Raw genomic sequence first — 27,311 nt, 5'->3', positions numbered from 1 at the left:
TAAATACAGGATACAGCAGGAGGATATAGAGTCATAGAGGTTTATAGCATGGAAACAGGCCCTTCGGTCCAACTTGTCCATGCTGCCCTTTTTTTTTTAAATCCCCTAAACTAATTCCAATTGCCCGCATTTGGCCCATATCCCTCTCTACCCATCATACCCATGTAACTATCTAAATGCTTATTAAAAGATAAAATTGTACCCACTTTTACTACTACCTCTGGGAGCTTGTTCCAGCCACTCACCACCCTTTGTGTGAAAAAATTGCCCCTCTGGACACTTTTGTATCTCTCCCCTCTCACTTTAAGCCTATGCTTAAAGGTAGGGGAGTTTTAGACTCCCCTACCTTTGGGAAAAGATATTGACTATCTACCTTGTCTATGCCCCTCATTATTTTATAGACCTCTATAAGGTCACTCCTCAGCCTCCTACGCTCCAGAGAAAAAAGTCCCAGTCTATTCAGCTCCCCTCATAACTCAATCTATTAAGTCCCGGTAGCATCCTACTAAATCTTTTCTGCACTCTTTCTAGTTTAATAATATCCTTTCTCTAAAAGGGTGACCAGAATTGCACACAGTATTCCAAGTGTGGCCTTATCAATGTCTTCTAAAATTTCAACAAGACGTCCCAACCCCTGTATTCAATGTTCTGACAGATTAAACCAAGCATGCTGAATGCCTTATTCACCATTCTGTCCACCTGTGACTCCACTTTCAAGGAGCTATGAACATGCACCCCCAGATCTCTTTGTTCTGTAACTCTTCCCAACGCCCTACCATTAACTGAGTAAGTCCTGCCCTGGTTCAGTCTACCAAAATGCATTACCCTGCATTTGTCTAAATTAAACTCCATCTGCCATTCGTCAGCTGACTGGCCTAATTGATCAAGATCCTGCTGCAATTGGAGATAACCCTCCTCACTGTCTATCATTCCACAAATCTTGGTGTCATCTGTAAACTTACTAACCATGCCTCCTATATTCTCATCCAAATCATTAATATAAATGACAAATAACAATGGACCCAGGATTGATCCCTGAGGCACACTGCTGGTCACAGGCCTCCAGTTTGAAAAACAACTCTCTACAACCACTCTCTGGCTTCTTAACAGAAGCCAATTTTGTATCTGATTGGCTACCTCATCCTGGATCCTGTGAGATTCAACTATATGCAACAACCTACCATTTGGTACCTTGTCAAAGGCCTTGCTAAAGTCCATGTAGACAACATCAACTGCACTGCCCTCATCTACCTTCTTGGTTACCCCTTCAAAAAACTCAATCAAATTTGCGAGACATGATTTTCCACTCATAAAGCCATGCTGATTGCCCCTAATCAGTTCTTGCATCTCTAAATGCCTGTAGATCCTATCTCTCAAAATACCTTCCAACGAGTTACCCATCACAGATGTGAGGCTCACTGGCTTGTAGTTCCCAGGCTTTTCCCTGCAGCCCCTTTTAAACAAAGCCACAAAATTTGCCACTCTCCAATCTTCCGGCACCTCACCCATGACTATCGGACTATGAAAGAGAATCAGAATGTCATCATGGACTCACAACTGCCTACTTCAGTATTTCTGATATGATCCAAGGCTTCCCTGCCCAGGATCTAACACTTTTCCTTTTCATAGGTTTGACAATCAGGGGTTTGACAACTTCCACCTCTTACAACTCTCTTTCTCTCTCTTGGATATTATAAGCTGTCTTGTCCCTGATAAGGGGTACACAAAAGACCGAATTACATTTTGCTGTTAATTTTATGTAATTATTCATTTTTAACCTATAATGGATGTGTACTATTTGCATACAACAGAAGTTTTAGACTTAACAAAGTTTTTCACAAGGAGAAAATATGTAAGGATATGAATGAAGGAGGACTTGCAAAGGAAGGCTCTGGATCTAAATTATATAAAGTTATTTTATGGCCATTGATGGTTAGCACTTTAAACACACTAAAGTTTATTTTTTAGGGTCACAAGTAGGCTTATATTACACTGCAATGAAGTTACTGTGAAAATACCCTAGTCTCCACTCTCCAGCACCTGTTTAGGTGCACTGAGGAAAAATTTAGCACAGTCAATGCACCTAACCAGCCGCTCTTTCAGACTGTTAGAGGAAACCGGAGCACCCAGATGCAACCCACGTAGAGAATGTGCAAACTCCACACAGACGGTGACCCCCAAGCTGGGAATCGAACCCTGGTCCCTGGCGCAGGGAGGCGGCAGTGCTAACCACTGTGTCACTGCAGAAGGTATTGTGATGCAAATATGCAACCATCTTTGACTATCATCCGAAGATACTAGAACGTGGCTTTAGTCCGTCCTTAAAAAAAATTTCCAGCCAATAAATTTGAAAAAAATTGATATAAAACATCATTCCATAAAGAGTCCCCTTGAAAATTAAAGGTAGTTCTGAGAAATCAATACCACCAGCAAAATAAAACACTATGGAAAAATACTTTTAAGTGTCAGGTCAACACAAGCACAGATATTCTGATTGACAGAATCCCAACTAGAAATTGTCATTATTCTCTTTGAAACAAGGATAGCATGATTTGCATATCCTCAGGGGACTCAGCAGCCCCCATCCCAAAACCACAGAGTTTGAGAAGAGGGGACTAGAGTTACCCTTATGAAGAGGGCTTTCAAGCTTGGGACCTGATTTCTCTCTTTCCGCTTTTGTCACTTCTCTGCAGCAGAGTTTATACAGTCAGTTTCCAGCTATGTTGCAACTTATTGGATGAGACGCCACCACATGGCATGGATTTGTGGGCCGATGAGCTTGTTCCTGAGCCATACGCCCAGAATCATGGAACTCCTACAGCACAGAAGGAGGCTATTCAGCCCATCGAGTTTCACTGACAACGTTTCCACCCAGGCTCTATCCTTGTAACCCCATGTATAATCCCCCTGACTCTAAGGGGCAACTTGGCACGGCTAATCAACCTAATCCACACATGCTTGGACTTTGGGAGGAAACCAGAGCATACAGACAGTGGAAGATGTTCAAACTCCAAAGAGACAGTCACCTAAGGCTGGAATTGAACCTGGGTCCCTGGTGCTGTGAGGCAGCAGTGCTAACCACTGTGCCACCATGCCGCCCAAATATCAATTACTGTTCTTTGTTCTCTTTATTCTTTGTTCTGGAATCAACCTTATTTTAGTATTTTGTTTCTGGTGTCAAGAACAGTATTGATTGGGAAGAATAGCACACTTCAGCACCATATAAAGGCTTGAAACATCTCAACATCAGAATCGATTAATCTGCATTTCTGGGGGCCAAAAATATGCCAGTCGAATGGGAGGCTGAAAGGCCCATGTTTTCATATCAAGCTGTGGAAATACTTCAGAAGGAAGATGCTGTTTGGCATGGAGTAGCATGACAAACATTTTTTGACGCAAAGAAATTAGAAGTGCAGAACAACGAAAATGACCCCACCATACTCTATGTAGAGAAGAATTCGACAATCTTTCTGGGCAAGTCAAGGTAAGGGGAGTGAATTGCACAAATTATAAGGATGCATTGTCTGCCATTAGAAATGGGGTTTGCACGTTCTCCCCAAGTCTGTGTGGGTTTCGTCTGGGTGTTCCAGTTTCCTCCCATGATCTAAAAGATGTGCATTGGCCATGCTAAATTCTTCCTTAGTGTACCAAAACAGGCACCGGAGTATGGCTACTAGGGGATTTTCATTGCTATGTTAATGTAAATTTACTTGTGACAATAATAAATAAACTTAAACTTATTGAAATGGAGACAACGGGCTTGATCTTACCAGCCATTCATGCCACGCTCTTGCTGCTGTGAGATTGGAGAATTTTGGTGGCCAGCCAAACCTCCGTTCACTGCAGTAGGATGGGAAAACCTCACTGGCATGAACAGTGGTAAGTTTCCAGCTAATCACTCTGCGAAACTGCATCAGGGACAATGGCCTTGAAAGAGGATAAATAGATCAATCGCTGTACTATTAGCAAAGCATCCAGAAAATCACATGTGTACTTAACAAGACAAACCATTTATTATAACCACTTGGACAACAACATCCTGGTGAAGAGAGGAATTCCCAACCATGATCTAATTGAGTTACAATTGGAAAACACTAGCCATGACATTATTTGGATCATTAAACAGTTGGATAGAGAAGGCCATGTGATAAACCAATCCTTTGTGTTTTTAAGAAACTGCTTTCTCCATAGAACAAGACAATCAATTGAGATGCTGGAGGAACAAACTCCTGAGACTTGACCCTTCTCTCTCTCTCACTCTTTTTCTCGCTATCCAACTTGCAAGCTTTTTGAACTCTGATTTTGATTAGCAAGGTGCTTTAGTCAGAGAATTTAAAAGGAACTCAACCTAGCGTTGTTGTCTACAGAAGGACAGAAAAATTGCCCATCCACAACATTAAATCGCCTTGACGCTGAAAACAACATGACAACAGAGTTCAAACTGAAGCTGGCCAAGTCACCAAGCTTCAAGAGTCATAAACCTCTTTAACTTTCACTGGATTCCAAATTACTTAACCTATCCTCTCCATCTGTAATTTGACTGTGTGAAAATATCAAGTGCGTATGTGTGCAAAAGTTGGAGATTTGTTTATTATTTTTGACTTAGACCAGGTTAAGTACAATAAAAACTATCCTAATTTCTCCTTAAAAACTCAAGAAAACCAGTCTGATTTTGTCTTTTATGGTCTTTGCACATGGACAGTTAAACACTCATGGAATGGGCAAGTATATCCATTTAATTTTCAACTCTCTTGCAGTCAAATGAAGGGAGGGACAAGAGGTGGATTTTTCAATCCTCCCTCACCTGATTGTCGCAGAGGATTTGAATATTTCCACCAGGTAAATGTGAACAAGTCTGTGGCCATGAACTGAAAAATGATCTTTATTGGAAATAGCTGCTTTCAGACATTCAACATTTAAATTATTTTTTATGGAATCTGGTTGATTTTTTGGCCTTAAGGTTTTTGGAATGTATCTTTAAAACTGCATGATGCTGTTGTAAAAATCAGTCTGTTTTAACCCTTATATGATGGACAAATAACTTTGAGTAGACGTCTTATTAGTACAAACAATATTTATTTAAACCCACACAATCAATAATCACCCACCCGACCAACAATAAGTTATCTTACAGAAATGCTAGAATTCAAGTACAATACAAGACCTTGACTTAACTTTGTGTGACTGACAAATACCCAAACAGATACTGGCCTTTATCTGTGTGCTGGTCTTGGTAGTTGTCTGTGTAGTTTGGTCCTTTGTTCTGGTCTGGCATTCTGGCTGTAGTCTTTCTTTCCTCCTTCTCGGGTGTGGTGGCTTTCCTCTTGCTGGCGATGTTCACCATTGTTGTAGCTTGATCGTGGGATCAGAGAGAGAGAGATTCCTGGTTGTGCAGCATCCTTTATACCCCGTTTGGCTTCACACCCTTTTTTTGGCCATTGCCAATCAATCGATCAGGACTTGATCACCCTGATCGATAAGAGTGCTACCACACCTATCTCTGGGTGTGTCCCCGGCGGCCATGCCTGTAGATGTTGTAGGCACATAGGTCACATACCTTCCTCCTAAGTAAGGATTCACGGTGCCTTTACGTCTGGCACACAACCCAGTGTGACCAGAAAGTCTCTTTCATCCTGGAGATGGCCCATATCCTGTGTATTCACTCACCAGGGTTGCAGCCTGTCTGTCTGTCTTTAAACTGCAGCCTGTCGGTTTAGTTTCTTGCCCAGTTGTCCCAGAGTGCTTTACAAAACGCCATTTTAGATGGCCTGTTTGGCTACAATGCATTTGAGGATTATGAAATCTCAATCTGACCAATGATGCTTAGGAACACATGAACACTGGCATCATTGTTAGGGGGGCTGGGTCAAAGCACTGTGGCTACTGTGTTGCAACCCTACCTTTGACTAATATTTCCTTCACAGGTTTACTCCAATAAAATAAAGCCACAAATGCTGGCAGATCTGAAATGAATGTAGAAATGCTGGACCTATCGTCGGAAAGAGGTGAACAAAATGAAAAGATTCAAGGGATACTTGCATTAAATCTTCAGTTCTGCCTGCATTTAAAAAGAGAGAGTGATGAAAGAACGATGGAACTAAACATCTGAATTTGCTCCATGAGGAATGACTGAAATATATCTGAACAATATTGAAGAGGAGACAGCAAAAAATGTGGTACAATTCCCTTCCCAATCAGGTAGTCAGCATTATTGGGATCGGGCAACATAATAGTCTACGTTTGTGAATTTGTTACCCTATTGATGTTAAAATAGTTGAATATGGGAAAAACATCTCATCATATGATCTCAAGTTAGGCAACCAGGTATATGAGATCCAATAGTGTGATAGAAAGCAAGATAATTAGTGAGTAGTTTAATCTGAGATTTCTAGCAATTTCTATTTCATTACAGTCTAGCCTGTGTCTAAAAATGAATCTGCGAGAGGTAAATCAGGCTGTTGGGAAATTAATGAAAGAATTCATTCAGGCCCTATCTGATCTGAAATTATTGCTATGACATGATAATTTTCCAGTCCTGCCCGCCATGAGAATCATAGTGGGTGGGACACAGACCATGCAAAAGTCCATTGACCTCAGGTGGGATTTTCCAGTTTTGGGGCGAGCGAAGCCGGAAAACCTGGCCTGATATGCTTGTTCTTTAGGAACGTTTGCACAGCAGATGTTGAACACATTCATTAAACTTTTGCACTATGGTTTACATTTAACGCATTTTAAGGATTTACTTTCAGATTCATTGAAATAATTTTGCTTGCATCAAGAGAACTTACTCCCAGGCATTTATGTTAAAAGCATGGATTGACACTGGGACTTAGTCTGAAATTTCCACCTCATCCCGAATCAAATAAATTCACAGGAAGAAAATAATTATACTTCTGTACTTTCTATTTGTGAATATTTTATATATTTCAGGAATGTTCTTGACTTGAGCTTTGTTTCATTCTAAAATCTTGAAAGAAGGTTGTGAATTAGAATTCAAAGTAATGCAGTATTCATGGTATTGTACATTTTATATCTCAGATCTAAGCAGTGCTGACACTGGTTTCCATGTAACAGGTTTTATTCATGATGTTTTAAAATGTTGACTCCATTGTTTGGCTCTGGCTTCCAGCTCTTCTTGCTGCTTTGTTTACTTTCCTTTGAGTTTATATCCAGGCTTAACCAATCAAGTGAAGCGATCATTAGTAGTAAAAAGACTCATATTAGTATGAACATCTTGATCTTGCTGCCAGCGATACACCATTCCACCATCAGCTTTTCAAAAATACATTCACCATTCAAATGCATTGAATTAAAATTGGAATATATGAAAAATTATTGTGACAATGTCCCTTGTGGAGAATCACTTAGACTTCAAGCCATACTTTGGACGAACAGGAATGAGTGACTCAGTTCAAAATAAGGTGTGAAAACATTTTTTATTGAACACATAGTAAACAATTATAAGTGACAAAGGAAAGAAAGATAATTTTATGTGAGAAAGAAGAGCAATGTTATTATAGCACAAATGGTAACCACAAATTGGCCTGTTCAAGGCAGTTTCCTTAATGGTAAAGCAATTCCCAATTAGTCTGTTCGAGACAGTTCCCTAAAATAGTCCAATTGCCCTCTGTTCATATGTCATCAAATCTCTGAATAACCGTACATGGGGGTAGATTCTCCAGTCAGTCACACAGTTGACGTCCTTTCCTCTATAGTTTTAATTGGTTGACTAATCCATTCTGGCTTTTGCAAGGCCTTTGACAAGGTACCACATGGTAGGTTGTTGCATAAAGTTAAATCTCATGGGATCCAGGGTGAGGTAGCCAATTGGATACAAAATTGGTTTGACGACAGAAGACAGAGAGTCGTTGCAGAAGGTTATTTTTCAATCTGGAGGGCTGTGACCAGCAGTGTGCCTCAGGGATTGGTGCTATGTTCACTGTTCTTTGTCATTTATATTAATGATTTGGATGAGAATTTAGGACATACGGTTAGTAAGTTTAGCAGATGACACCAAGATTGGTGGCATAGTGGACAGTGGATTGCAATGGGATCTTGATCAGTTGGGCTGATGAATGGCAGATGGAGTTTAATTTAGATAAATGTGAGGTGATGCATTTTTGTAGATGGAACCAGGGCAGGACTTGCTCAGTCAATGGTGGGGCACTGGGGAGAGTTACAGAACAAAGAGATCTAGGGGTACAGGTTCATAGCTCCTTGAAAGTGGAGTCACAGGTGGACAGAGTGGTGAAAAAGGCATTCGGCATGTTTAGTTTCAATGGCCAGAACATTGAACAGTGAGAAGTCTCACAACACCAGGTTAAAGTCCAACGGGTTTATTTGGTAGCAAAGCCACAAGCTTTCAGAACATTGCCCTTCATCAGGTGAGCGGGAGTTGTGTTCACAAACAGGGCATATATAGACACAAACTCAATTTACAATATAATGGTTGGAATGTGAGTCTTTACAGGTAATCAAGTCTTAAAGATGCAGACAATGTGAGTGGAAAGAGGATTACGCACAGATTAAAGAGGTGTGTATTGTCTCCAGCCAGGATAGTCAGTGAGATTTTGCAAGCCCAGGCAAGTGATGGGGGTTACAGATAGTGTGACATGAACCCAAGATCCCGGTTGAGGCCGTCCTCATGTGTGCAGAACTTGGCTATCACTTTCTGCTCAGCGATTCTGCATTGCATGTTGTGAAGGCCACCTTGGAGAATGCTTACCTGAAGATCAGAGGCCGAATGCCAGTGACTGCTGAAGTGTTCCCCAAAAGGAAGAGAACGCTCCTGCCTGGTGATTGTTGAGCGGTGTTCATTCATTTGTTGCTTCCCTGGTCAGAGTGGTGGTGCTTGCAGACCTCCTGGAACCATCCCTCAGGTAGAGGACTTCTCGATGCTGGGGTACACCATGAATAAGGAACTCAAGGGATTCATTGCTGTGGTATTGAGACACACATTTATAAATAACAAATGTAGTACACTATCAATTTTGCTCTTCTAGTGGTACCTGAAGGTAGCTTTGTATCAAGCTTCACAAAGACAATGGAGTTGTGAAATAATGCTGATAGTTCTTGAATCTTTGAAAGTGGATACTTGACTGGAAAGACGGCTTTGTTGACTGCTTTAAGATCAACTCATAGTCTAAGTTCACCATTTGCATCATCCAATGAATCAAATTGTTCAATGACATCATCTACTTCGAGCTGTTTCAGTTCCTTTAGCAGTTTGGCACAGTTTTCAAATGATGGCCATCTCAAATTTTGTGAAACTGACAGAATGAATGTTGACACAAGGAACGTGACCCCTTCACCTCCCCAAATCCAGTAAATAGGGCACGATACCGACCTCAGTGGTCATGGTAACGTGTGCTCTGATGGCATCTTCAAATTTAAATCCAAGTCTATAGAAAAGGTTAACCCCCATAAGGCTTCTTCTTCCAGTTACATGGAAAGGGAATCTGCCTGAATTGACGTTTTTATAGCCTATTGGAAGTATGATCAGTCCCAAAATGGGAATAATCGAGTCTCATCAGCTTGAAAGATGTCTGTTGTAAGGTTCATAGAAAGTTGCAAAAAATACCGATGGTAAAATTTGTGGCTCAAAATAGATATTTTTACACCAAGGTTGATAATAAGTGGTGCTGAGATGCCCAGTACCTTGCCTGAGCAATCCTTAACATTAATCCAGCATGCTGGTATCTCTAGCAGAAAGTATACCAATCCATCATCACACTTGTTTGGTTTGAAGTATTTTTCAAGAGCATTTACCACCATATCAAACATAGATGTATCTTATATAAGCTACTTAAATACTTGCTGGCCTTCTGTTCTGAGACAATGTAAGAGTATTGCCTTTTTGTGGATGCTGCTTTATGTGACCTGTCCATCCTTGTGGCAAGCAAATAGTTCATGAACCCAGAATCCATCAATCTCACGGCACGGGATGGATCTCTCAGGCAAAGAAAGAGACAGGTTGGTAAAGTTAAATTTTTCTCAACTGCTCTCATTATCAATTTTTCATGTATTTCCCAAGAGTAAAAAATCATTTGGACCAGTGATCTTAATTCCCAATTTTTACTCGTGTTCCATTTTAAGGCATACAAGGCCAGTTAGGATCAGTGTTCTTATTTCCCCTTTTTTACTGATTTTTTTATCCTTCTGGGTTTATATCAGATCTTGAAGAGATGACACTAGTGTCTATATATAACAGGTTTGATTTGTAATACTTTAAAACAGCTACTTTATGTTTCAGCACTTGCTTCCAGCTCTTTCTCTAGCTTTGTTCACTTTTCTCTGAATCCACACTCAAGCTTAACCAATCAAGCATGATGAACATCAACAGTAAACAGACTTATATAATCGATCACAGAACAATTGAACAAAATCCATGCGTTCAATGAACAAACAGATTTAGGTAGTCAACAACCTGAATAAAAAAATCAGATTTACGGGAATCAACATTGGAATATTGTACTAACTGTGGTAATATTTTTGCTCATCTCAAGTCTTTTCACAAATGAATCCTGTTCAAGTTCAGCTTATGAAACATGTCAGACTGGGTTCATTGTCATACCCTGAGATCTGAGGGCTACTTGCACCTGTGATAATTATAAGAAAAATATTTTATTGTGGTAAATAGTTAATAGCTGTGTACCATTAGCATCCCCCTCCATAAAAACAAACTGGCTTCTCTTTACCCCATTGGTGTGGTTTTGCAACAGGAACAAATGCTATGGATTTTTAATGCAGAATTTTGTAAAAAGTAGAGTGAACACTGTTGTGGTTCTCATTTGGCTGCTATTGGATGCAGGGGCTGTTTCTTATTCCTCCTGTGTGATCCCTTTGCTGAGTTAGTGGCACTGAATTTCTCAGGGCTGTGTTTTCCTGACTTAACATTCCCTGTCTCCCAGAGGAGATGACAGACGGCGTGTAATTTAGTTACATTCGCTCGGATGGAGAAACACCTGGCTCCCTCCCCCAGGACAGGAAAAAAACCTAACAAAAAAAGATTAAAAAGAAAAAAAAACCCTAGATCTTAGCTTGGAAATACTGTGTAAAATGTTGTGTCATTATGCTTTAGATTTATTTGCTTTAATATAATATAATCAAATCAAATCCAATGCAAGCGAATGTAATCTAACTTAATTGATTATTTGTCTATTTGTCAATATCTATCTGTTTAACTGTCTGACCACCTTTATGTTTATCTATCTGACTCTGTTCCTGCTTGTTGGTCATCTGCTTTTATATTTAGCAAAGTGACTGTGTTTATCAAACTATCACTTATCAGTGTATATTTCCATCTATCTATTCTTTCTTCATCTACTAGGATTTTCACCTGTCTATGTTTGTTATCTGTCTGTTCAACAATCTATCCATCCCAAACTATAGATACTTTTATCAATCTATTTTCTCTGGCTATCTTTCTGTCTGTCCACTCATCCACCATACAAAACATTACAATAAAAGACCATGGAGATCAGATTATGTGTATCCAGAAAAATAATACATGTAATATAATCTGATGAGTAAAATTAATTGATGGGAAACTGCGTGAGCCACAAATCAGGCATATTGACCTTCATGCCCGAATTCCCAATGTGCACTTCTGTTGCACAGAGCTCTGTTAAATCATTAAATTTACCCATTTATTACTTTTTCTGTGTTTTTAAATGAGTCCAATGCCACTGGAGGGCCAATTTTCCATCCAGTCTGTCACTGGTTGCTAGGCATAGGTAAGTGTTCTAGTCTTGATTGACATGACAAAATATTTCTGAACCTGATTTTGGTATGTGGATTATTATTACAGCATGGATGCATCCGTGGCATGGATCATCCCTGGCAGTGAAATGGGGATGGTTGGCAATAGGAATGGGGCATCCTAAGTGGCTACTATTGCCTTGAAGATTTAGGTGCTCAATATTGTGGCTGTCTTTGGTTTAATCCTTGGCTCTTAAGGCTCTCTGATAAAAGCGGTGGTTCTGGTATAAGATCAGTGCCAGGTTCTTTGAGCACCCTTGGAAATGTGCACCACATGGACATAAACAGGAAATTGAAACAGGAGGCTACAAGCAATCTCACTTCCACTGTATCTTTGCTGTAGTAGCATTGGGTCTACAGGTGTAGGCTCAGGTATACCCATTGGAATAGTCCCAGAAATGTAAGGATGATGTCAAGAAGGCATACGTCTCTAGCCGGTAGACAGAGGGGAACCGGTGGATGTGGTGTTTCTCGCTTTTCAAAAGGTGTTTGATAAGGTGCCGCACAAAAGGTTGTTACAGAAGGTTAGGGGGCATGGAGTTGGGGGTAAGGTGTTAGCGTGGATAGAGGATTGGTTGTCTAATAGGAGGCGGAGAGTTGGTATCAATGGGTGCTATTCTGATTGGCGGTTGGTGACTAGTGGAGTGCCGCAGGGATCGGTGCTGGGGCCTCAGTTATTTACCATTTATATAGATGATCTGGAGGAGGGGTAACAAAATTTGCTGATGACACAAAGATGAGTGGAAAAGCAAATTGTGCAGAGGGTGTGGAAAGTCTGCAGAGGAATCTGGATAGGCTGAGTGAGTGGGCGAGGACCTGACGGATGGAGTACAATGTTAGCAAGTGTGAGGCTATCCACTTTGGCAGGAATAATAGTAGGAGGGATTACTATTTAAAGGGCGAAAAGCTGCAGCATGCTACAGTGCAGAGGGACCTGGGGGTCCTTGTGCATGAGTCGCAAAAACCCAGTCTGCAGGTGCAGCAGGTGATCAAGAAGACGAATGGGATGCTGGCCTTTATAGTGAGGGGGATAGAATATAAAAGCAGGGAGGTCTTGCTGCAACTGTAAAGGGCACTGGTGAGGCCGCAGCTGGAGTACTGTGTGCAGTTTTGGTCGCCGCACTTACGCAAGGATATTTTGGCCTTGGAGGGAGTGCAGAGGAGGTTCACCAGGCTGATACCGGAGATGAGGGGGTTGGACAATGAAGAGAGACTAAATAGACTAGGTCTGTACTCATTGGAGTTTAGAAGGATGAGGGGGGATCTTATAGAGACGTATAAGATAATGAAAGGGATGGATAGGGTAGAAGTAGAGAGATTCTTCCCGCTCAGAAAGGACAGCAAGACTAGACGGCACAGCCTCAAGATAAGGGGGGGTGCAGTTTAGAACGGAGTTGAGGAGGAGCTTCTTCACTCAAAGGGTGGTGAATCTCTGGAATTCTCTGCCCGTTGAAGTGGTGGAGGCTACCTCGCTAAATATATTTAAGTCACGGGTAGATAGGTTTTTGACAGACATGGGAATTAAGGGTTATGGGGAGAAAGTGGGAAAGTGGAACTGATCCACTTCAGATCAGCCATGATCTTATTGAATGGCGGGGCAGGCTCGAAGGGCTAGATAGCCTACTCCTGCTCCTACTTCTTATGTTCTTATGTTCTTATACCCAGGTTCCTTTCCCTCAAATATATGCCTGCAGATTTGACATTCACTGGGAAAAGTGGACCAGAGGAATGTACAGCCCTGAAAAAGGGAAGGCAGTGGCCTAGTGGTAGTGTCACTAGATTAGTAATCCAGAGACCCAGGGGAATGCTCTGGGGATCCGGGTTCGAATCCCACAACAGCTAATGGTGAAACTTGAATTCAAGAAAAATCTGGAATTATAACGCTAATGATGAGCCATGAAATCGTTGTTGGAAAACCCCATCTTGTTTACTGATTCCCTGTAGGAATCTGTTGTTCCTACCTGGTCTGGTCCATATGTGACTCCTGTTAAATGGTTCTTAAATACAACAAATGCTAGCCCAACTAATGACACTCACATCCCATGAACTAATAAAAAAATACAGTGAGAGGGGACCGCACTTACATTGAATAAAGATAGCCACAAAGATTTAGCGGGCTCTAATCATTGATTTTCGTAGTTGCAATTTGACCTGAATCTAATGCCGTTTTTAGGGTATCTGCAGTATCCATTAATATTGAGATCATAAAGCAGGCTGATTAGCCAATCAAATTGGTGAATTTTCACTGACAAATTCATTGATTATAATTCCCATATTAATCATTGCTCAGAAGGCAAAAATTGGGACTTGCATATGGAATTAAAATAAAAACTGAACTATCATAAACTTTAAAAAATACAATGAAGTTATTTTCTTTACTGTTTTAAAAATCACAGACTTTTTAAATGTTCCTTTCGGAGAATGACAGTCCACAATGGGAAAGTTAGTTTTTTGGGGCTACTAAAATTCTATATCTTAGATAAGGCTGACTTCATTGTGATGAAACAAGGGACATGTCCACAGTAATCTGGGTAATTTTACTAGGTGGTAAAATAATAGAAGATCAATAAGTGTACATAAGGAATTTAATATGATACAGAATCAGTGTGTATACCCCGAAGATACAAGAGCTTGACTTGCCAAAAAACCAACCATGAACAACTACATAGGCAAGAGACCACATAAAACTAAAAGAAAAATCTCTCAAAACTGCAAAACAAAATCAGTAATCCTGGCAAATGGGAAAGACACAGAATAATAAAAGGCGACAAAACAGATAGCAACACATACAAAAAGAGGGAGCATGAAAAGAAACTTGCAAGGGATATTAAAATCAACAATTATGTTAGAATAAAGAAGGTGGTCAGGAGGAAAATGGGCCCATTTAAAACCAATAATGGTGATATTGTTAATGAAAATAAGGAACCAGTGAGTCTGGAAGTACTTTGCATCAATATTTACAGTAAAAGAGGTGGTCAGCATGCTGGAAATCCCAAGGAAATGGTATCAGGGACAGCTGGAACTTACCAAATTAACATTAGCAAAATAATAGAAATGAAAATGGCAATGGCAGCAAGGAATGCAAATCTGATGGTTTCCATCCCAGGATTTTAAAGGAAGTAAGCAAAATCACTGCAGATGCAACAGCCAGAATCTTCAAAAGTTCTCTCAATTCATAAACCATTCCTTAGATTGGAAAATTGTGCATGTTATTCCACTATGTAAGATAGATGAGGGAGGAAAACCAGGGAATTATAATCCACTGAGGTAGCCTACCATCCCTTGCTGGGTAAATATTAAAGTTTATAATTAAAGACAGGATGATTTAGCACTTGAACATCTTTAGCCTATAAGAAAGAAAGATCAGCATGGATTTGTAAAGGGCAGGTCATATCTGACAAACTCATTTTGAATTTTTGGAAGTGCCGACTAAAATCGTGGACAGGAGAATGGCTATGAATGTAATTTAGAGGGATTTCCAGCAGGCATTTAACATATTAGCTAAAAATTAAGCCTATGGAATTGTAGGCAAATTATTGACCTAGATAGGAAAAAGGTAGGATCCCAGACAGTAGGGTTCATTAGCAGGTATTCTGATTAGCAGAATGTGACTCGTGGTGTCCTGCAAGGTTCTGAGATGGGGCCTCAACTATTCATTATAACTAGTCATGAGTTAGAAGATGGAATAAAAAGTCATAAATCCAAATTTTCTGATGGGCCAAAGGTAGACAGCATTGTAATCAGTGTAGATAGAAACATAACATTACAAAGAAATATTGATAGGATAAGTAAGCGTAGAGAACTGGCAAATGGATCTCAATATGAGGTCATGTTCTATCTTAGAGAATGAAACTGACTCTATCTATTCTTGAGGAAAGAACCAGTTATGCTGTTGTGGATATCCTTAGTCTGCCAGGAGCTACCTGTCCGGTTTAGATGCTCAATTAATTAAGAGTGATACTGTTGACTGCCATTACACAAATTGATAGTGGTAATTTATGATTATACTGCACAGCTGATCCATCAAGTGTGTCCCATGTCATCAATTCACCTTCCAGAGTGACGCAATCTCCTACGAGAGACAAAAACAGAGAAAGCCAACTTCAGAGAAATAAATGCTCTGCACAATTGGTTTGCAAGCCTGGTAGGCAATCAAACAATGCGCAGGAGATTATGGTGATTGGCATTCCTAGGCTTCCATAACACACTTCCTTGTGGCACATGATCAACCTCAATGCGCTGAACTGCATCAGTCACCAGTCACAGCATCCTACCCCTGTCGGCTAAAAAGCCCTTCTGAAGGGAATATCCTGCAACCATTCAGCAGTACTTCCATTGTCCTGGATCAGGAAGACCTGTCTCAGAAAGGCGAGAAGCTCTTCAATACTTTGGGACAGAGGTGTGTCGTGTTGGATCTCACTGGGGGCCTAGCTGGTAGTCTCTGGCGAAGGGCTGTAGGGTGTGGGGAGCTGGGATTTGAGTGGCCATGGGGGGAGAGCAACTGGAGCATGGGAGAATAATACCATGGGGGGGGGGCCCTGAATTAATAAGGGTTAATGCCTGCACTGGGTTGATTAAGAAAATGGCTTGTTAAATCCCAGCTTCAGCAGGATGGCATTAATTGCCCACTTAAGAGCCTCAATTGACCCACTTGGGAGGCAGTGGCTTAGTGCTTTTGTCATTGGACCAGTAAACCAGGGACAGGGGTAATGCTCTGGGAACTGGGTTCAATTCCCACCATTGCAGCTGGTGAAATTTCAATTCACTAAAATTCTGGAATTGAAAGGTCGAGTGATGACCATAATGCAATTGATATTTGTGATAAAAACCCATTTGGTTCGCTAATGTCCTTTACCAAAGGAAATTTGCCATTCTTAAATGGTTTGGCATACATGTGACTCCAGAGACTCCTGATCCACAGCAATGTAGTTGACTCTTTTATACCCTTTGAAATGGCCCAACAAACCACTTAGATGGGCAATAAATGCTGGCCAAGCCAGCAACGCCCACATCTCATGAAAGAATAAAAAAGGTGAGCTGTCTATGATATCCCCATTTATAGTATAATTGTGATTGGGGTGGCACGGTGGCACAGTGATTAGCGCTGCTGCCTCACAGTGCCAGGGACCCATGTTCAATTCCAGCCTTGGGTCACTGCCTGTGTGGAGTTTGCACATGCTCCCCATGTCTGCGTGAGTTTCCTCCAGGTGCTTCAGTTTCCTCCCACAGTCCAAAAGTGTGCGGGTTATGTTGATTGGCCATGTTAAATTGATCCTACTGTTGGAGGATTAGCAGAATAAATGAGGGTTATAGGACTTGGGTTTGGCTGGATTGTGGTCAGTACAGACTCAATGGGCCAAATGGTCTCCTTCTGTATTGGAGTGATTCTATGGCTGGACATGTGGGTAGGCCTCTGGTTGTTTTATTGTACCTGTTCCATCTTCAATACTGTCACTGGGGAATATTGAATCTAACCATTAGGTCTAAATCTTGGCTCTGTGTCAGAAATTATGGGCTCAATCTCACTCTAGCCGGTCTAAGAAAGATATACTGGGATAGTTTCTTAATGGTGAGATAAGTAGAATTGTGAAGAGGCAAAGGGTTTAGGTTCCATATCCGCAAATTGCTAAAAGCTAAAGGAGAGGTACAAGGGGTAATCCAAAAGGTTAATGGAATGTGGGCTTTATCTCAAAAAGGTTGAAAAATGGAAGGGAGGATATGATGATTTAAAGCCTTGGTCAAACCTTAAGTGAACCACTGTTCCTCCCTGAACATTGGAGGAAGTGTAGAACAGATTAACAGAATTCTACCCAGTCTTAAAGTGTTAAATTATGAGGACAGGTTCTTTTTGCCTTTGAGTTTAGAAGAAGTAATCTAATTGAGGTGTTTAAAATGATAGCGGAGTGCAATAGAATGGATAAACTATTTCCTCTGGTGTTCATTACTTAATTACAAGGTGGCATGGTGGCACAGTGGCACAGTGTTTAGCACTGCTGCCTCACAGTACCAGGGACCCAGGTTCGATTCCTGGCTTGGGTCACTGGCTGTGTGGAATTTGCTCGTTCTCCCTGTGTCTGTGTGGGTTTCCTTCGGGTTCTCTGGTTTCTTCCCACAGTCCAAAGATGTGCAGGTTAGGTGAACTGGCCATGCTAAATTCTCCGTCAGTGTTCCCAAACAGGCACCGGAGTGTGGTGACTAGAGGATTTTCACAGTAACTTCATTGCAGTGTGAATGCAAGCCTACTTGTGACTAATAAATAAACTTAAGACTTAAATCTTAAAATTCGAGCTGGGATATTCAGGGTAAAATGTGCACTTTTTCACACATTGAACATTGGAAATCTGGAACCCTCTCTGGGAAGATTGTGGATTTGGGGTTAACTAATTTTTAAAGACACAGATCAATAGTGTTTTATTGAGCAAGTGCATCAAGGAGATGGAACAAAGACTGTTAATTGGAGTTCAAGTGCAGGTCAGAAATAATGTCATGAAATGGTAGAATAGATTTGAATGCTTTACTCCTGTTTCCATGTTGCTATGTTGTCTCTAGTTTTTCCCTGTCTATCTAGCTCAAATAACCTGTTCACTTAAATAGAATGTAATCCCTTCATTATTTTTACGATAATCATACTTCCTCCAATTCTACACTTTTCTAAAGTATAAATTCCCAGTTCCCTGAGCAAACCCAGAGAGGTATCTGCCAATACTCTGCACCACTGAAAGCCACCACATTCCCGTCTCCTCACCACTACCCCAACTCTCACACTAGGTGAAAAGACCAAAAATGAACACAGTATTCTAGATGTATTGAGCTGAAACCGTGTACCAGGTAAGAATTGTATTTAGAGATTTATACTTAGTTGTTCTAACTATATATTCAACACTCCATTCACTTTTTTAGAGTATATGCCCACCTCAACCCCCCTCCCCCCACTCCTCAACCTTCTACTTAGAGCAGATAAATATGAATGCGATGCATGTGCTTGGTAATCATTGCTGGAGTGGTTCAATGGATAGCTTTCTTGCCTCTGAGTCAGCAGGTTGAGGGTTCATGTCCTATTCAGACTTATGAAAGAACCCAGCCACCCTGCAAGTGTGTATTGGTGCTGGATGCAGGCCAGATAAATGGGGAGGGTTAGTGACAGGACATCTGGCTGTAAAACCAGCTGCCAAATCCAAAAATGCTGGTTAAATGTGTTTACTGGCCCCTTTAAGGGGTGATTGACAATAGGATTACATGATCTGGGGAAACCAATCAGGGGACCAGGATGGGGGTTCATCCTAGCCAGCACGGGTTTTGCTTCAGATTGATCCTGGATGCTGACTGATGGATATGAAGCTGCAAGACTCTGTAAGATAGTACATTGTAAATTAATTGTTCCACAGCCAGCTGGTGAGATTATTACAATATGCAAAATGATCAATCAGTATCCTGGTGATCCCATGTAACATGGGAAAAGCTGAAAGAGAACCCAACCACTATCTAAATGCTTGGAATTATCCCAGCCTTAATGCAATGTTTGTACACATTGAATGATACCTACCACTCATTGCCATTCCTCTTCATCTATCCACAAACTATTTTGTCTGCAGTCTTAACTCCTGCATATATTTTCATTACCTCATTAAGTGTCTGAATCTCTGAAGGGGTTGTGTCCTCTTTCAGCTTTTCCCATGTTACATGGGAACACTAGGATGCTGGTTGATCACTTTGCATATTGTAATAATCATGACTCACCAGCTATCTTACAGAGTCTTGCAGCTTTGTATCTACCAATCAGCATCCAGGATCAATCTGAGGCAAAAGCCGGCTCTTGCTAGGATGTACCCTCATCCTGGTCCCCTGGTTGTCCCCTGGTTCTCAGATCATGCAACTCTATTGGTCCATTACCCCTTAAAGGGGCCATTCACCTCACACAACCATCATTTTTGGATTTGGCAGGCGGTTACACAGCTGGATGTCATCATTCAGATTACTGCGAAAGATACTGGAGACAGACTCACCTAACCTTGATCTTGGTAACTAACAATCCATTCCACATGTGAATGGCAGAGCAGGCCCGAGGGACTGAAATGTTTCTGTGAAATAACAATAGTAAAGTTGCTACAATTAAAATTTCCCCTCTGTCCATTTGAGTACATGTGTGGAGATGCTGGTGTTGGACTGGGGTAAGCACAGTAAGAAGACTCACAACACCAGCATCTTCACACACGCACTCAAATGGACAGAGGGGAAATTTTAATTGTAGCAACTTTACTATTGTTGCTAAAATCCAACAGGTTTATTGGGGTTATGGATGGTGTGACATGAACCCATAATCGCAGTTGAGGCCGTCCTCATGTGTGCGGAACCTGGCTATCGATTTTTGCCCGGTGATTCTGCGTTGTTGTCTGTTGTGGGAGCCGCCTTGGAGATCGCTTGCCCAAGGATCGGAGGTTGGACGCCCATGCCTGCTGAAGTGTTCTCCGACAGGAAGAGAACACTCCTGCCTGGTGATTGTCGAGCGGTGTTCATTCCTTCTTTGTTGTAGTGTCTGCATGGTCTCGCTAATGTGCCATGCTTCGGGACATCCTTTCCTGCAGTATAAACTGAGTCTGTGTCTATGTATGCCCTGTTTGTGAACACAGCTCTTTACTCACCTGAAGAAGGAGCGACACTCCGAAAGCTTGTGCTACCAAATAAACTTGTTGGACTTTAACCTGGTATTATGAGACTTCTTACTGCATTTGAGTGCACCCAACTCTTGCGATGCGAATTGTACATGTTCCAATCTTACTGAAGCATTTTGTGCAGCATTTTATCAAGAGCTTTTTTAAACAATCAGTGTACACAAAAAAAATCAGATTTCCATCATTTGAGGATAAAACAGAAGACATTTGGTCCCCAGAATCTGAGTGCAAAATCCATCAAAGTTAAAGTTACGTTGCAAAACAGAAGTGTGTTGCAGGAAAAATGCCTCTATTTGATCAATTAGATCTCTTTGAAGCCTCCATTGAAGATTGGACATGGTATGTAGAACATCCAGGTTATTATTTTATGGCAAGTGGAATAGAGGAGGAAGGAATTAAGAAAGCAATCCTTTTAAATGCATGCTGGATCCAAACTTACAGTCTAATCAACTGTCTTATGTCTCTGAATGTGCCTGATTCAAGTTCATTCATGGGGATAATGGATTTGGTAAAGGCACACTATCATTCAAAGCTCTTAGTCATCCTGCAACATATTAAGTTCAAATCCATGGGGAGAGGCTCAGGAGAGACAATTACAACCTACATAATGAAGCTAAGGCAAATTACAGAACACTGCGACATTGGGGCCAACCTGAATGATCTGTTAAGGGATTGCTTTGTTTGTGGAGTCAATAATGAGGCCAACAAGAGAAAGCTGTTCGCAAAAACAAATATCTATTTTAAAAAGGCACTGGAGATAGCACTAGTGATGGAGAGCACTGAAATGGGCACACAGGAACGTCAGAGCTCGCAACATGGCACAGTTCATCAGTTGGAGAAGGAAGCTACAGCCAACAATGGCACCAAAAATTAAGACACTAGTTTTAAACAGGAAGCAAATGTAGCAGCAAGAAGAGTCATAATATTTAGGAGAGTAAATGTACACCAAAGATTGAAGTAGAGCGTTACCAGTGTGGGGGGAAATCACTCCCCAGAAGTTTGCAGATTTAGGGAAGCAGAACGCTACTCAAACCACAGAAAGGGGAATTTAAGGCTCCAGTGTTAGACCAAGCTAAGCCTGCTCAGTGCTAACGGCAGTAGCGCATCACAAGTACATAGTGTGGATGATCTCCCAACTACTGAGGCCATTGGGGCTTCTGGGAGATTAGGGGCAAGAGTGGCAGTGCCCCTTGGGCAGTGCCAGAATAACACCCCAGCACACTGGCAGTGTCCACTGGGCACCAGGCAGTGTCAAGGGGGCAGAGCCTCATGGGACTGGGCCTCATTGGGTTGGGGTCAGATAGAGGTGAAGTCAGACCAGGGAGGAGAGGTAGGAGGGGAGGGAAGGTAGGAAATCTGCATTGAGGGGGTGGAGGCTGATGTGAAGCTGGCAATCGGAGGCCAGAGCCAGACATCAGAAGTCGGGCCCAGTGATCAGGGCAAGGTGGAGGGGAGGTTGCATGTCAACCTACCTGGCAGATTGGCACATGCCCAATGGCTACCTGAGCACTCTGCCGCTGGCCTCTTCTGTTACCATATCAAAAAAACTCCAGCAAGTTAATTAAACACAATTTTCTCTTAAGAAATACAAACTGGTTTTCCTTAATTGACGCACATTTTTCCATGTATCTATTAATTTTGTCTGACAATGCCCAGTCAACTCAGATTACCCTGGAAGTATAAGGTGTCTCAAACCTTTTGAGCAACAGGTAGAGTTTGCCATTTCATGCTGCTTCTATACTGTTAAGAATAGCAACACTAAGGGTATTCTCCACAACAGGAAGTTGCTGTCAAGCCGAAATGATGTTCTGCCTATCACACAAATAAGTAACCTGGTATATGAATTTCAGAGCTGGACCTGATATTTGTGGACAATATTAATGAAGAGGCTGGAACTAATTTCTATTGCCCAAGGATCGGAGGCTGGACGCCCATGCCTGCTGAAGTGTTCTCCGATTGTCGAGTGGTGTTCATTCCTTCTTTGTTGTAGTGTCTGCATGGTCTCGCTAATGTAATAATTTCTCTTGACACACATTCAAAATCCGACAAGATCCAATTATAGGAGCTGGGACGATACTGTGCCTTTAAGAAATGTATTTGTGTAATACTTCTTGTGACAGATATGTTTAAAACTCTGGACTTGCTAGATAATAGGTATCTTGCTCCAAGGATGTTCTGGAGGCTTGAGGACTCGTAGCCTACACACCAGCATGTAAGCTTGTTGTTTGCTACATGATTTTGAAGAGGTGTTTATGAATATGAGGATTATTGCTCAAATTTGAGCTAATAGAAATAGGTTAGCAGTTAAGAATTGTATCATGTCATGTTTAAGTGTTTGAACTGGTAAAAGTCATGCTAATTCATTTTGTTATAGTTATTGTTAAATAAAATTTGTTTTAATAAAAGATTCCTAGTGGGTCAATAGAATCACATCTGGAGTAAAATGTCTTATCCTCATGGTAATGGAAAATTCCAAAATAGTTGTACATAGAACATAGGACATAGAACACTACAGCACAAACAGGCCCTTCGGCCTACGAGTTGCGCCGATCACATCAACACCTACCAATCTATAGACCTATCTATAACCCCCAATCCCATTAAACCCCATATACTCATCCAGAAGTCTTTTAAAAGACCCCAGCGAGTTCGCCTCCACCACCACTGACGGCAGCCGATTCCATTCACTCACCACCCTCTGAGTGAAAAACTTACCCCTAACATCACTTCTGTACTTGCCTCCCCGCACCTTAAATCTGTGTCCTCTCGTAGCGACCATTTCAACCCAGGGAAATAGCCTCTGAGAATCCACCCTATCTATTCCTCTCAACATTTTATAAACTTCTATCAGGTCGCTTCTCAACCTTCGTCTCTCCAGGGAAAAGAGTCCCAGCTCACTCAACCTAACTTCATAAGGCATGCCTCCCAGTCCAGGCAACATCCTTGTAAATCTCCTCTGTACCCTTTCAATAGCTTCTACGTCCTTCCTATAGTGAGGTGACCAGAACTGCGCACAGTACTCCAAGTGAGGCCTGACAAGGGTCTTATAAAGTTGCAGCATTACCTCCCGATTCCTAAACTCAATCACTCGATTAATGAAGGCCAGTACACCATACGCCTTCTTGACCACATCCTCCACCTGCGAGGCCAATTTCAGAGTCCTGTGGACCCGGACCCCAAGGTCCTTCTGCTCTTCAACACTACTAAGACTTCTGCCCTTGATAGTGTACTCGTTCATCCCATTGGTCCTGCCAAAATGGACGACTACACATTTATCCGCGTTGAAGTCCATCTGCCACTTCTCCGCCCAGTCCTGCATCCTATTTATGTCCTGCTGCAACTTCTGACATCCTTCCAGACCATCCACAACACCACCGACCTTCGTGTCATCGGCGAACTTACTAACCCATCCCTCCACTTCCTCATCTAGGTCATTTATGAAAATGACAAACAGCAAGGGTCCTAGAACAGATCCCTGAGGCACTCCACTGGTGACTGACCTCCATGCAGAAAAAGACCCATCCACAACCACTCTCTGCCTTCTGCAGGCAAGCCAGTTCTGGATCCACAAGGCCAAAGGCCCTTGGATCTCATGCCCTCTCACCTTCTCAAGAAGTCTTGCATGGGGGACCTTATCAAACGCCTTGCTGAAGTCCATGTACACCACGTCCACGGCACTTCCTTCGTCAATGTGTTCAGTCACATTTTCAAAGAACTCAACTAGGCTCGTAAGGCACGACCTGCCCTTGACAAAACCATGCTGACTATTCCTGATCATGTCAAACCTCTCCAAATGCGCATAAATCTTGTCCCTCAGAAGCCTCTCCATCAGCTTACCAACCACTGAGGTCAGACTCACTGGTCTCGTCTTGTAGTCTCGTCTAACTTCATACCTTATAGTTTTTTGATCTGGCCTTTAACATAATCTACATTTAAAATGTGTCCAATTCCACTAGATAATAATCAGTTATGCAGACTGAGAAATACAGTGGAAAACAACACTAAATGATTGTTTTATAAGTTAATTCCCTTTGTGTGAAAAATGTCTCTTAGATTGTGGGTCAATTTAAAACAAGCAGATGGAAGTCTCAGCTGGAAAGGTATCATTTTTGGGTTCCATAAATGCCGGGATGAATCTTATTCAAATTCCAAACATAGTTGTGTATGCCTCAGCCTGACTTCTACACATGGGAACTCATCAAAATTACATCTGGTGGAGGTGAAGAGAGTCTAAAGAAACTACTGCATATGTTATTGGGATTGCTTCAGGGTGAATAGTTCAGGAATAAAATCTTTGATTAACACAGTAATTCAGGTTATAATTAGCAATCACCTGATTTGGCCCTACTGGGAGATCCATCTTGTTTTGTGACCCTAAACACAAGGGTTGTTTGTGTTTGACTCATCTGTTGCCTGCAAGGAAAAGCGTGTTTCACAACAAAAAAAATCCTTCAGATGCTCTTTCCGTGTGTTTGGAATCATCACTGAAATCTGGAACACAGTTTGTTTTGATTCCGAGACCTATTGCAAAAATTTGGATTCCTGTGCGATGGTTGTAAGCTGCTCGGAGAATAATTTTTCACCTGTCCTTGTTACGTTAGAGTTTCCATCTTGAGTTTATATCTGTAGCAGTAAAAAGTTGGCATGAGGTCCAGAGAATGCAGATGCTCTAATCTCACTGGCTCCACAGAGGAATGGAGAACATTATGTTTTGGTGCAGGGAAACAACACCAGCCAACACCAAGCTTCAGAACCCATTGTAATGGATGATGCCACAATATTATGGCAGACACTGTAACCCCCTCTGCCTTACCTGGAGTGGTGTAGTGGCACCGTGGTTAGCACTGCTGCTTCACAGCACCTGGGACCTGGATTCAATTCCTGGCTTGGGTCACTGGCTGTGTGGAGTTTACACGTTCTCCCCATGTCTGCGTGGGTTTTCTCCAGATGCTCCAGTTTCCTCTCACAGTCCAAAGATGTGCGGGTTTGGTGCGTTCACCATGCTAAATTCTCCCTCAGTGTACGCAAACAGGTGCCAAAGTGTGGTGACTAGGGGATTTTCATAGTAACTCCTTTACAGTGTGACTGTCAGTCTACTTGTGACTAATAAATAAACTTCAACTTTAACCTTCTGACAGAAATCTGACCTCTCAGCACTAATAGGTTAATGGAAGGCGAAAGAAACCTTGCCGCATAGATTCAAAGGCATGAGGTCGGATGATAAATTATTGCTATGGGGAGAGATTTAAGTTCCTGAAATTTTCCAATTGGAGCAGTAAAGGCTGAGGGAATTCATTAGCAATTTTTACAAGTATGAAGGGCTTTGTTAGACTGAATGGGAAAAGAACATTGTACTTTGTTGGGAAGTTTGCAAAGAGTAGGTTAATCAACTTAATATTTTCACTAAAATAGGAGAAATTTATTTCTGTAAGCTGTGGTTGGAGCATGGTGATGTGTATTTGAAAAAGTTAAATGCGTAAGACAGCAGAAGATGCTGGGCCATAAACAAGGCTGAGAAAGTCAATTTGTGTTGGGTTAAAATCCTTTCACTTCAGAAGAAGGGCACTCAACTCGTCAAATCTGTACTGATCACAATCCCACCCAAGCCCTATTCCCATAAACCTCATTTCCCTGCTAGTCCCCCAACACTAGGGTTGATTTAGCATGGCCAATTAACCTAATGTACACATCTTTGGACTGTGGGAGGAAACTGGAGCACCATAGACATGAGAAGAAAGTGCAAACTCTGCATAGGGAGTGACCCAAGACCAGAATTGAACCTGGGTCTCTGGCGCTGTGAAACAGCAGTGCTTGCCACTGTGCCAGATTGCTCTAGTAAAGAGCTGACAGAGGCATAATGAGTCCTGCTGTGCTGTGATGGCAGGAGAAGAAACTATACTGGAGTGAGATTAGACAGAATATAGTTGGGAAGTGAGTTCAGGTAGTAAGTTCTGATATTTTTCTCAAGTTCATATTTAGATTAAGAGTCAAGCTTTGACATGGAACCTTCAATCTTCAAGTGAATTGAATAACCTTGTTAGACAGGGAACTGCCTGATAGTGGTTGTTATCTATCAATCAGTTGAAATTAGTTGGCCGAATAGGTGTTAATTACTGTAGAAGGGAGCTAAGCTAGCGACTAACTCATCAGAGGCTCTACATAAGCAGCCAGCTTTTTCATATTTCTTGGAGAAAGGAGATGCACAGCAAGGAGACTACACAGGACTAAAATGTGGACAGAGTAAATAGTTGGGAATTTGGTTCAGGTGGGAAGTTGGTGCAGAGGGAGAAAGAGGTGCACTTTTCTTTCTAGTCTCCAGTAGTCAGTGAGTTTCTTCCTTTGTCTCCAGACGAGATGAATGAAACTTTCTGTTATTTTATCAGTGTAAATGATTAACTAATTAAATAAATAAGATTGGACAGAAATGGCAAGGCTGGCGGTGTGCCATGATTGTAGCATGTGCAAATTGATGGAATGAACTGCAATCCCGGGCAACCATATCTGCAGCAATCGTCTGCCAGGTTTTTGATTTGATTGTGATTTGATTTGGTTTATTATTGCCACATGTATTAGCATATAGTGAAATGTATTGTTTCTTGCCCGCTATACAGAAAAGCATACTGTTCATAGAGAAGGAAAGGAGACGGTGCAGAATGTAGTGTTACAGTTATAGCTAGGGTACGGAGAAAAATCAACTTAGAGTCATCGAGTCATTGAGTCATAGAGGTTTACAGCATGGAAACAGGCCCTTTGGCCCAACTTGTCCATGTCGCCCTTTTTTTTAAACCCCTAAGCTAGTCCCAATTGCCCGCATTTGGCCCATATCTCTCTATACTCATCTTACCTATATAACTGTCTAAATGCTTTTTAAAAAACAAAATT

Source organism: Carcharhinus amblyrhynchos, chromosome 15 (genome assembly GCF_965287045.1).
Source record: "Carcharhinus amblyrhynchos chromosome 15, sCarAmb.v2.hapA, whole genome shotgun sequence".
Taxonomy (NCBI): Eukaryota; Metazoa; Chordata; class Chondrichthyes; order Carcharhiniformes; family Carcharhinidae; genus Carcharhinus; species Carcharhinus amblyrhynchos.
The sequence above is the reverse complement of the archived record's forward strand: the minus strand, read 5'-3'. Positions refer to the sequence as shown.